The sequence below is a fragment of the Epinephelus moara genome, chromosome 16, assembly GCF_006386435.1.
Source record: "Epinephelus moara isolate mb chromosome 16, YSFRI_EMoa_1.0, whole genome shotgun sequence".
NCBI classification, from domain to species: domain Eukaryota; kingdom Metazoa; phylum Chordata; class Actinopteri; order Perciformes; family Serranidae; genus Epinephelus; species Epinephelus moara.
The window spans coordinates 42,435,606-42,445,124 of NC_065521.1; positions in this window are offsets into that span (position 1 = coordinate 42,435,606).

Sequence of the window (9,519 nt, forward strand, 5' to 3'; positions counted from 1 at the left end):
GATTTTTACTAAACTTGGTAGATATGTAGAACAGGACGCCTCAAGGTGACTGGAGAAATTTAACTCTAATTGGCAACTGGGTGGCACTATAACAACAGAAAAATGCTTCAAAATGGCTAAAATGCGACCAATCGCTGTGGCTCCCCCTGTGGACCAATGTTGTTGTTGCTGTTTTCTAATTTTTGGTATGACTAAGTCATGGTATGGTATGCTGTACTCAGTGGGTATGGACTAGTAGATATAAATTCACAGGTACAGGCAATGGTAAAAATGAACCACACGTGGGTGGGCAGCAGGTGAGAACAAAAATGTATTTTTCACTTTTCAGGAGAAACCAAAAAAGATCGGCAGTATATGTGTAATATTTTGAAATCTAAAATCACTAAAATCAAGGCACAATTCCTTTTATCTTCAAAGTAAATGACACGTTGTCACACCTGTCAGCAACATGGAGGACTCCAGTGATGAAACTTTGCAGCCCGAGGATGAGGTGGCAGCCTACATGGAGTTCAAGACACCCAAGGAGGATCCTTTGGAGGTTTGACAGTGGTGGAAGGAGCATGTTCAAATGTTTCCTAACCTGGCAGTGATTAAATGTTTTCACCATCCATTGAAAGAGACGTCTCCTCCACTGGATTTGGAATTAAAGAACGAAGAACCCAGCTTACTGTGAGTGACTCTAGCCCATGTGTGTTTAATCATGGCTGCAGCTTTGACTTAGACGTAATGATGGGTAACGGGTCGGTTCTGGTACTGAGCTTTACGGGTGTGGGCGGATGTAGGTTTTCGAAAATGGACCCGTGCAGGACTGACTGGAGGTAAAGGTGCTGAGGAACCAGAAAATGCTGCCTTAAACTAGATCTCCCAAAGAGCAACACCTTTGATGAGTCCACAATAGTTTGACTTCACAGTCTTTGTAATAAGACAGAGATGTGACTTTTAGTACGAATGTAAAAAAAAAAAAAAGAAAAATGCGGTAAAAAATTACAGACAGATCAGGCTGAAATAATGAAATACTAAAAGGTGGAGCCACCCTTTCGTCCAAATATGGTCACTCCTGGCTCCAAAAAACCCCAAGATGGCGACAGCCAAAATGCCAAACAGGACATGGGTTGCAGAATTGCAGCCTGACAGGCCNATTGCGGTAAAAAATTACAGACAGATCAGGCTGAAATAATGAAATACTAAAAAGGTGGAGCCACCCTTTCGTCCAAATATGGTCACTCTTGGCTCCAAAAAACCCCAAGATGGCGACAGCCAAAATGCCAAACAGGACATGGGTTGCAGAATTGCAGCCTGACAGGCCTGCCTCACCTTAATGACAGCAACCTCATGACAACTGATGAGATTAAAACGTACATATCCGAGGAGGTGCTGCAGGAAGTACTGACATGACAGTTAAGCATGAATCAGACAGGGATCAAAGAGTAATACAAAGGACACGTCTGAATCCATTTATGTGATTAAAAAGAATAAATCTTAAAACGCAGCAAACGAGTGAGAAAAATGACCTGGTAAATTAATGTAGAAACAGAGGTGTGGACAGAGGAGGGTGAGGAGATGTTACATAAAGGGGAAAAGGAGGCCTAATGCAGAGGTGACAGGACAAAATAATAAACTAAATAAAAACTGCCTTGGATAAGGTAGAGAAAATATTGGTGACACGAAGGTACAATAAAATAAGGAAAGGAAGAAAGGAAATGCAAATGGATAAGAGATGGTGGCGAGGTTAAATAAAGGGAGACAGTGGATGACAGGAAATTAAAGGTGCTGGCGTTAACACATGAATTAATGAAACAGGATGGGTGACGCCTCTGATGAGATTTTAAAAATAAAGCTCCTTTGGATAAGCTTGAAGGTTTAAGCTTTAACGATGGAGGGTTCACCCTTAGAACACCCAGGACCTGTGCTGTCTCTGCAGAGCTTGTCTGACACTGACCGGGGGGCAAACAGCAGGCAACTTGGAATAAGACCGGGTTGACATGTTATACACAAGACTTAAAGCAGTTTCTCACTGCTACAATTTATGCAATGCAGGAAAACGGAAAATCTGCATGCAGATTTTCTGCATGACATCTATGCACACCAGGTCCGGTACAATTTATCTGTGTTGCCATGTTCCATTTTTGTAAAAAAGAAAAAAAAAACATCTATCCAGACAGACAACGTTTTTGGGGCTTAAGTTAAAAAAACATAATGTTAGCAAGTTGCTGGGCCATATTGTCCTTTATTTTGGTTGTTGAGGTAGTGTTACAGTGTTTGTTGTACAATATTAGGTGTTGAGAAACTAAATTGAAGAGACGTTTCCCTATGTTGGCAGCGAGCTAGCTAACACAACCAGGGCTGTCGCAACCGGACAGGCAAACTAGGCAATTGCCTAGGGCCCTGAGCTGGAAGGGGCCCCCCAGAGACGGCTGACATTGGTCCATATCAATGACAATATGATGGAACCCCTGTAAACGACAACACGTTGGAATCCCCCCTAATGGGGCCCCCTACTAGCTGCTGCTTGTGAGTGGCTAAGTAGGGTGACCAGACGTCGCGCACTGTGCGGGACTCTTGCGCAAGCAAAACAAATCATTCAACACGCTATGCAAGTACAGATTTCGACCAGCAGCAGAAACGAAAGGCGAATCCTGCCAGTTGTGGGTTGAACGGGGTCACAGATGCCGTATTCCTGTCAAATACGCCGCAAGATAAGGCTTACTGGCGATGGGGAAGTCCGGCTCCAGGTCCAATAATTTCCTCTTTGTTGATTTCGTGACTGCCCAGAAATACCTGAACAGCCGAGCCGTGGCGGCACACAGGTGTAATGTGTCAGAGGAGAAACGAGCCGTTCACATTTCTCTCTTTGTTGCAGCTAACGGCCCACAAACCTCACCGCACTTTAGGGACTGTTCTTTACTTATGAAGGGACTCTTCTTTACTTGTCAGGGGAGGAGGGTGGCTGGTTGATTTTTATTTTATTTATTTATTTTATTTTGATCCCCCCTATGTTAATCACTTATTGATGCTGTTTTTGAAGTATGAATAAGTCAATAAGTAATTTATTCCATTGAAATATCAGTGATGTATTATAGAAAAGTGATTTATCTTTTCATAAATGACAAAAGGCACATCTGCCTCATTTTCGCTGTGGTATCGTGATACTACTCAGAACCATGATACTTTCACTGGTATCTGGAGGGGGGGGGGTCCAAGGTGCCTCTTGCCTAGGGCCCCCAGAGTGTCTTGAAACAGCCCTGAACACATCATCATTTGGAACAAGGGATTTTGTTGATGAAATATATTTTTCCGCAGGTGGAAAGCCGCTGAAATCAAGGACCTCATGCATAAATGTTCTGCAGTGGTGTGAAAGTATTTAGAGAACCCACAAAATCAGTTTTCATAATTTTCTGTGCAAATTCTTTGGATGAAAACCCAGGCTTGGTGTGAAACAGCTTTTAGAGGTCCCTGTCCTTCATGTTGTCAAATTTTCAACAAGATGAGCAGGTAGAGGATCGATAAAAATGACTTTGTATCACCATCTTATCTCCAGACAAGAATGCCAGTATTGGACGATTCTGCAAAACTCCAAACTACATACAACTCTCACTTCCTTCGATGTTCTTCGACACTCTGCACGGCAACTTGAGTAAGGTTAAGGTTAGGGAAGGATCGTGGTTATAGCTCATAAACTGTGGTTAAGGTGTGGTTAGGGTCAGCCGGCTAAAACATTAAATTAAAGTTGCTACCATGGCAACAACGTTGGTCGGTGACATAAGCAGGGATAACCCCAGATTCACACATAGGGCTTAAGCTGGGCCAGTTTGTTTGTGATACCGGCCCGGTGATGGCAGCCAGAATCTGGCCAGTTTCTTTGGCCTGATTCTGGGGCGTCATTCATCCCGAGTCTCAGCTGGTTGGCCAATCAGATATGGCCCATCTTACTTCTTGTGGCAAGCCAAGTTTGGCCCGATGCTGAGCCAAGTCATTTTGGCTGCTTGGGAAGAGAAGAGAAAGATTGTGGTTGTATTAAAAAAAAGAAGCAGATTCATGGCAGATTTATGACACGGCATTAAAATAACAAAAAGTTCTGTGAAGACTGAGCTGTTCTACAGGACCTGTGGCCAATCGGTTGGCGCCCGTGAGTGCTGTCAGCCAATAAAAAATAACAGGGATCAGGAGGATAATTGGCTTGGGGAATAAAGATCTGTGTGTGTGTGTGTGTGTGTGTGTGTGTGTGTGTGTGTGTGTGTTGTCTGAATGGTCCGATAGGTGTTGGTGTGTACATCACTTCCTTGCCACCTTAGGAACAAACACTGAGGGCGTTGATCTACACCACTCTGTCAGGAGCCAACGAGCTAAACAAAGTAAGCACTGAGTTTGTACACACACACACACACACCACACACTCACACACACACACACACACACACACACACACGATTGATTTCTATATGCGCTAGTGCGCATGCGCCCACGCGTGCAGCCTGTTNAACATAAATAATTTCCCCTCGGGGATCAATAAAGTATTTCTGATTCTGATTCTGATTCTGATATATGTTTTCCTGTTCCCTTGGGAAAGGTATCTGCTCACACTCATACTTCGACTGAGAAAATACAATATTCTTCCTGGCCGTCTTGACAGCTGAAAATATTTGCACCAGACCTGAAAATAATAAATGATGGACCGGTGAAGTTATAACTTCACCTGAGCTCATGGGAAGCTAAATAATAATAGCATATAGCAACATATTTTCTAACTTGAACATAAAAAATCTGACTGAAAAGAAAACTAAAACTATTAAAAGCATTTCTACAATTGTTCATCACTGTCCTTAGAACCAGCCACTCTCTTAAACGACCCCGGGTAAATGTAGTTAATCATAATCATCTTTACTGACTAGTTTAATAGTTTTTTTCTTCTTCGTTTTAGTTTAGTTTAGTTTTTCCGTTCCATGCAAGAGTTGTTTTTCATCTGCCATCTACCTGATTCCATGTGAATGCAGCATACGGTGTCGGGTCGGATGTTTTTAACTCATCCATTTAAATGTTATTAAGACTTAAAGTTGTGCATAATTAAGGGCGTGGTCACTTTGAGTGACGGGTGGCCCCATCACGGGTGGCTAACTAGCCGCTGGCTGTGTGTTAGGCATCATCTCAGCTAATTCGCAAGTCATTGAACCTGACCTCTCAGCCGTGTTTGTGCCTTTTGGATATTTTGTTTCGTGAGGGAGCTGGCACCAAGCGGGAGCATGAGCGGGAGCACCCAGCACCACAGGGCTAGCCAAAGTAGCATAGCTTGTTAGCCTAGCTTGTTAGCCTTAGCTAGCGAGGTGAAGCAACCAGGCTTCATTTGGCCCGCCTCTTTAGCAGTTTTTGATTGGCCAAGATGGCGACGGCCAGAGCCGCCTACTTTGAGCTTCAAACCCGCTCTTCAGAAACCAATGGATAATGTCATGGTGACTACGTCCATATTTTTATACAGTCTATGACTGTAACGCACCGTGCTAACCAAGCTAGCAGCTAGCACTACAGTGAGCTCCACCCTCTCCTCCCAAATGTAGTCACTTCTGGTTCCAAAAATCCAAGATGGCGACGGCCAAAATGCCAAACTCAAGGCTTCAAAACAGGATTCCACAAACCAATTGGTGACATCACAGTGGCTACGTCCATTATTTGATACTGTCTATGCATGGGATTGGGAGTGAATTTTTTTTTTTTAATTTCATTAAAAGGCATGGCATATAGGTCCACAGTAGCTTATTATTATTATTATTATTATTATTATTATTATTGTTGTTGGGTCTTATAAGAGTGGGATACAATGAGTACCGGGCCATCAAATCACAGCATCCGCGGTGAGAGGACATGTGCACCACTTCACCACTGACCCGTGCGTAACAGCGCAAACAGTCCCTCAAGGAGGGACAGCCATGAGGCAATGAATGAGGAAATAATCACCCGGGCGTTTAATCGGACCGGCGTTTAATACGCAAAATGGGGTCAAATCCCTGGCGGCTATTAGGTGCCCGGCGGCTATTTGCCACCGGGTGACTATTTGGAAATATATGGTAAGTTTATATTGTTCTGTCTTACAGATTTGGGTTCATTTAAATGGCGAACCTCTGAAAATTTGCATTTACACAGCCAGCAAAACAAAAGAGACGTGTAAGAGAGTGTAGGTCACCTGCACAGACGAAAAATAGACTTTAAAAAACTAAAATAAACTTTGGGTTTATCACCAGCTGGACTTATTCAAATACAAACGTATCTGTACCACCAGGTGGACGACTGACAACCTGTTAGACTCCCATCATTCATCTTTGTAACTACCTACTGTGCACACTGAGCACAGACCGTTAAAGACCTCTAACACCTCCCAAACCAGTGCTGAGTAATTCTCTTCTGTGTGTTCAGCTGCAGTCTGTCACCTTCATTTCAGCCTCAACATCCCTTCTTCATGTATTGACCAAACTCTTCTTTTTTCTTTGCATCTGATGTTTGCTTCATTATGCTCCACAGGTTCTACTGCAGCATACAAATGACCAGTTACCTGTATACTGTTGTGTGTTTATCTCTCAGGGACTGGAACAACACCGTGCAGATTTATATAAGATACATTATAAATAATAAATGAGCTTGTAACAGGTGAGCCAGCAGCTCCAATACTGTTATAATGTTACTGTGTTCTCCAGAGAAAAACTGGAGGCCAGTAGTCAATATGGAGCCACAGAGCTGTGGTCACATTCATATCACTTACATACAGAGCAGATTATGAACGATCAGCATACATGTGCTGTGGGACTGTATTTGTTTGCATTTTCCATGCGTAAGACAACTGTTGAACCAAATTTGCATCTACCAGCAGATATAGGATGATAAGTACAAGACATTTTTTCTTTCATCTTCCATTCTCTGTAGGCCTACTAATAAAAAGAATCCTAGAAGGGTACGGCAAAGGCAGAATCAAAAAACAGTCCAGTGCTAACAGGCACAAGAAAGCTAACATGAGGAAAATACTGCTGGAAGAAGAGGCAAAGAGGAACTGGCACAGGAGGAGTTTTAATACACAAGACACAGGTGTGGCAATCAGACGCAGGTGACACACATCAGTGCAGGGCAGGTAATCACACTGGAGGGAGACTTGACAGGATGTGGGGATCTGAAATTATATGAGACAGAGATTAACAAAATAAACTGACAGGAAATGGACAAAATGAAGCAATAAATAAAAGTATGATCTGACACAGAAACACTGAGTGTAGAAAAGAAGTATCATCCTCTCTGGCTCTGTGTGCATTTCTTTTATTTGGGATCAGCAATCTTACTGAGACACAGGTGCACTGATCTGTTCTACAGGTCACACCTTTGTCACACAGGTGATAATGATTAGATGAACATGCTACACCATTAGGCTGAGCAAGTCACAGTCACACAGCTCACAGTGGTTAGCTCATCATGCCACACCACAAATAACAGTCACCACATTAGGGGTGTCCCCGACTAAGAATTTTCATAGTCGAATCTGATTTGACTGATTTTTCCTTTAGCCGACTAATCGTCGAATCATGTTGTTTTCCCCCTCATTGATTAATGAGCTCATTTGCGTCAGTTTCTGCTCCAGAGAAAAGAGCTAAAACACCCACATAAACAAATTTAATTCTTCAGTTGGCATAATAAGATAATAATAATAAAAGTAAAAGGGTTATCATTTTATCTTTATCTTTATTCCTTTCACTTCGTCAAGGTATGATGCTCTAGATGAGCGCAGACGCATTGCAGTCGTTTCTGACTCGTCAGAACTTGCCATTTCATTCACAAATAAACATCCAAAAACCTCATCAAAAGGTTTACAAACAGTTTTCCTTCTTTCTGACGTCAAGTTACTTCATTAATCAACTCAGGTTCATACAAGTTCATCCACACGGACCGTGCGTCACCGCTCTCAATTGTTTGTCGGACAAAAAGTAGCCAAATAAAGAATCAGAGTCTATCAAGAAAACAATCAGCGGTGAAATTCGTTTCAAGACACTTCAGGTAAACGAATAATCCTTCAAAAAAAATTTTATTTGAGAGGACATACCTCCTCCAATGTGTTTGTTTGTGCGCTCCGGCTCCGGGAGTCGTGGCGCAGGCGTCGTGTGATACAACAAAAGCTGCTGGCACAACTTGCATTTAACTTTTTTGGGGTCATCTTTTACCATTTTTAAAATGCGCCCACACTTTAGACGTTTTTTGGTGGACATTATGAGCCAATAAGTTGCTAAAGAAACAAAAGAAATCACCGTAGGCCTCGATGCTGCTCTGATGGTCCTGCAGCGCACTCACTCACCTCAGCTTATTTGGATCGAGCAACTGGGTGATTTATTCATGCTTAGTAATGATTATGCTTACTGATTAAAAGCATGCGTCATTTTCAATTTTTTATTAACAGAAATTAGGCTGATGTTTGTATCAAAATAGGCTATATATGATGAATTACTAGAAAACAAATACATTCTATGTCAAATCAAGATGTTCAGCAGCAGTGAGCACCCCCATATAGTCAGAATGGTACGGTCTTGTTTCGTAACCACATTTTGCGACGATTCGACGGCGAAACTGGCAGTCGAATCAGACTTCTCCAAATTGAATCACCGAATCATCGACTATTCGGGGTCACCCCTAAGTCACCCCTACACCACATATTCTGTCACATTTCAGTATCATATAAGTTATTTAATTCACCGTATTCAAAAATGTTAAAATACAAAAATATTATGCAAATTACTCATAGATAGATGGCAAAAGTTAAGACGTCACTTCTAAATGAACATCATGAACAACTTTAAAGGGACAGTGTGTAGCGTTTTCAGTTGTTTATTGGCAAAAATCAATGTCTGCATTCATAAATAAGTCATCATTGGTGTATTATTACCTCCACCAATAATCTGCCTCATTCTCGTAAAAGGAGAATTTCGGATTTGTTTGTACATTGGGCGGGTAAGTCCATAATGTTGCCGCATCTTGAAAATACATCCGCCAGCAAGGGACATACAGCCCCGCCTTCTGCGTTTTCGTTGAGAGCCAGACCAGCGCTGCGTGATTGAGAAGCTGAAGGAGAGGAGCAAGAGGCGCTTCGCTACTACCCCGGCACTACTGCAGCATAACAAAGTCCCACTCTTTGAGCCTAATGCAGGATCATGCATATGCAGCATCACGGGAGACGGAATCCTCGTCACTAAGAAAGCGGAAAAGGGAATCAAAAAGGCAACGTCACCGGCAAATTCAAAAAACAAGGGTCAACGTCAGGGTAGCCTTTCCCAGGTGGAGAGAGCTGCTGAAGGAGAAAAGTTTAAAAGGTCAGCGGCGCAGTGATACGAGGAGCGGGATGAGGTGTGTGAGGTTGAGCCACTTGTCAGCTGGTGATTGGTTTGTTTCGATTTACACGCGCCCCAACAGTCCTACGTTGTAAACACAGCCAGCATGGTGAGGAGGGGGTTTGTCAAGTCGCGTCACGTGTGTCTGCGTAGGAGCCTGAATGAATACTCCATG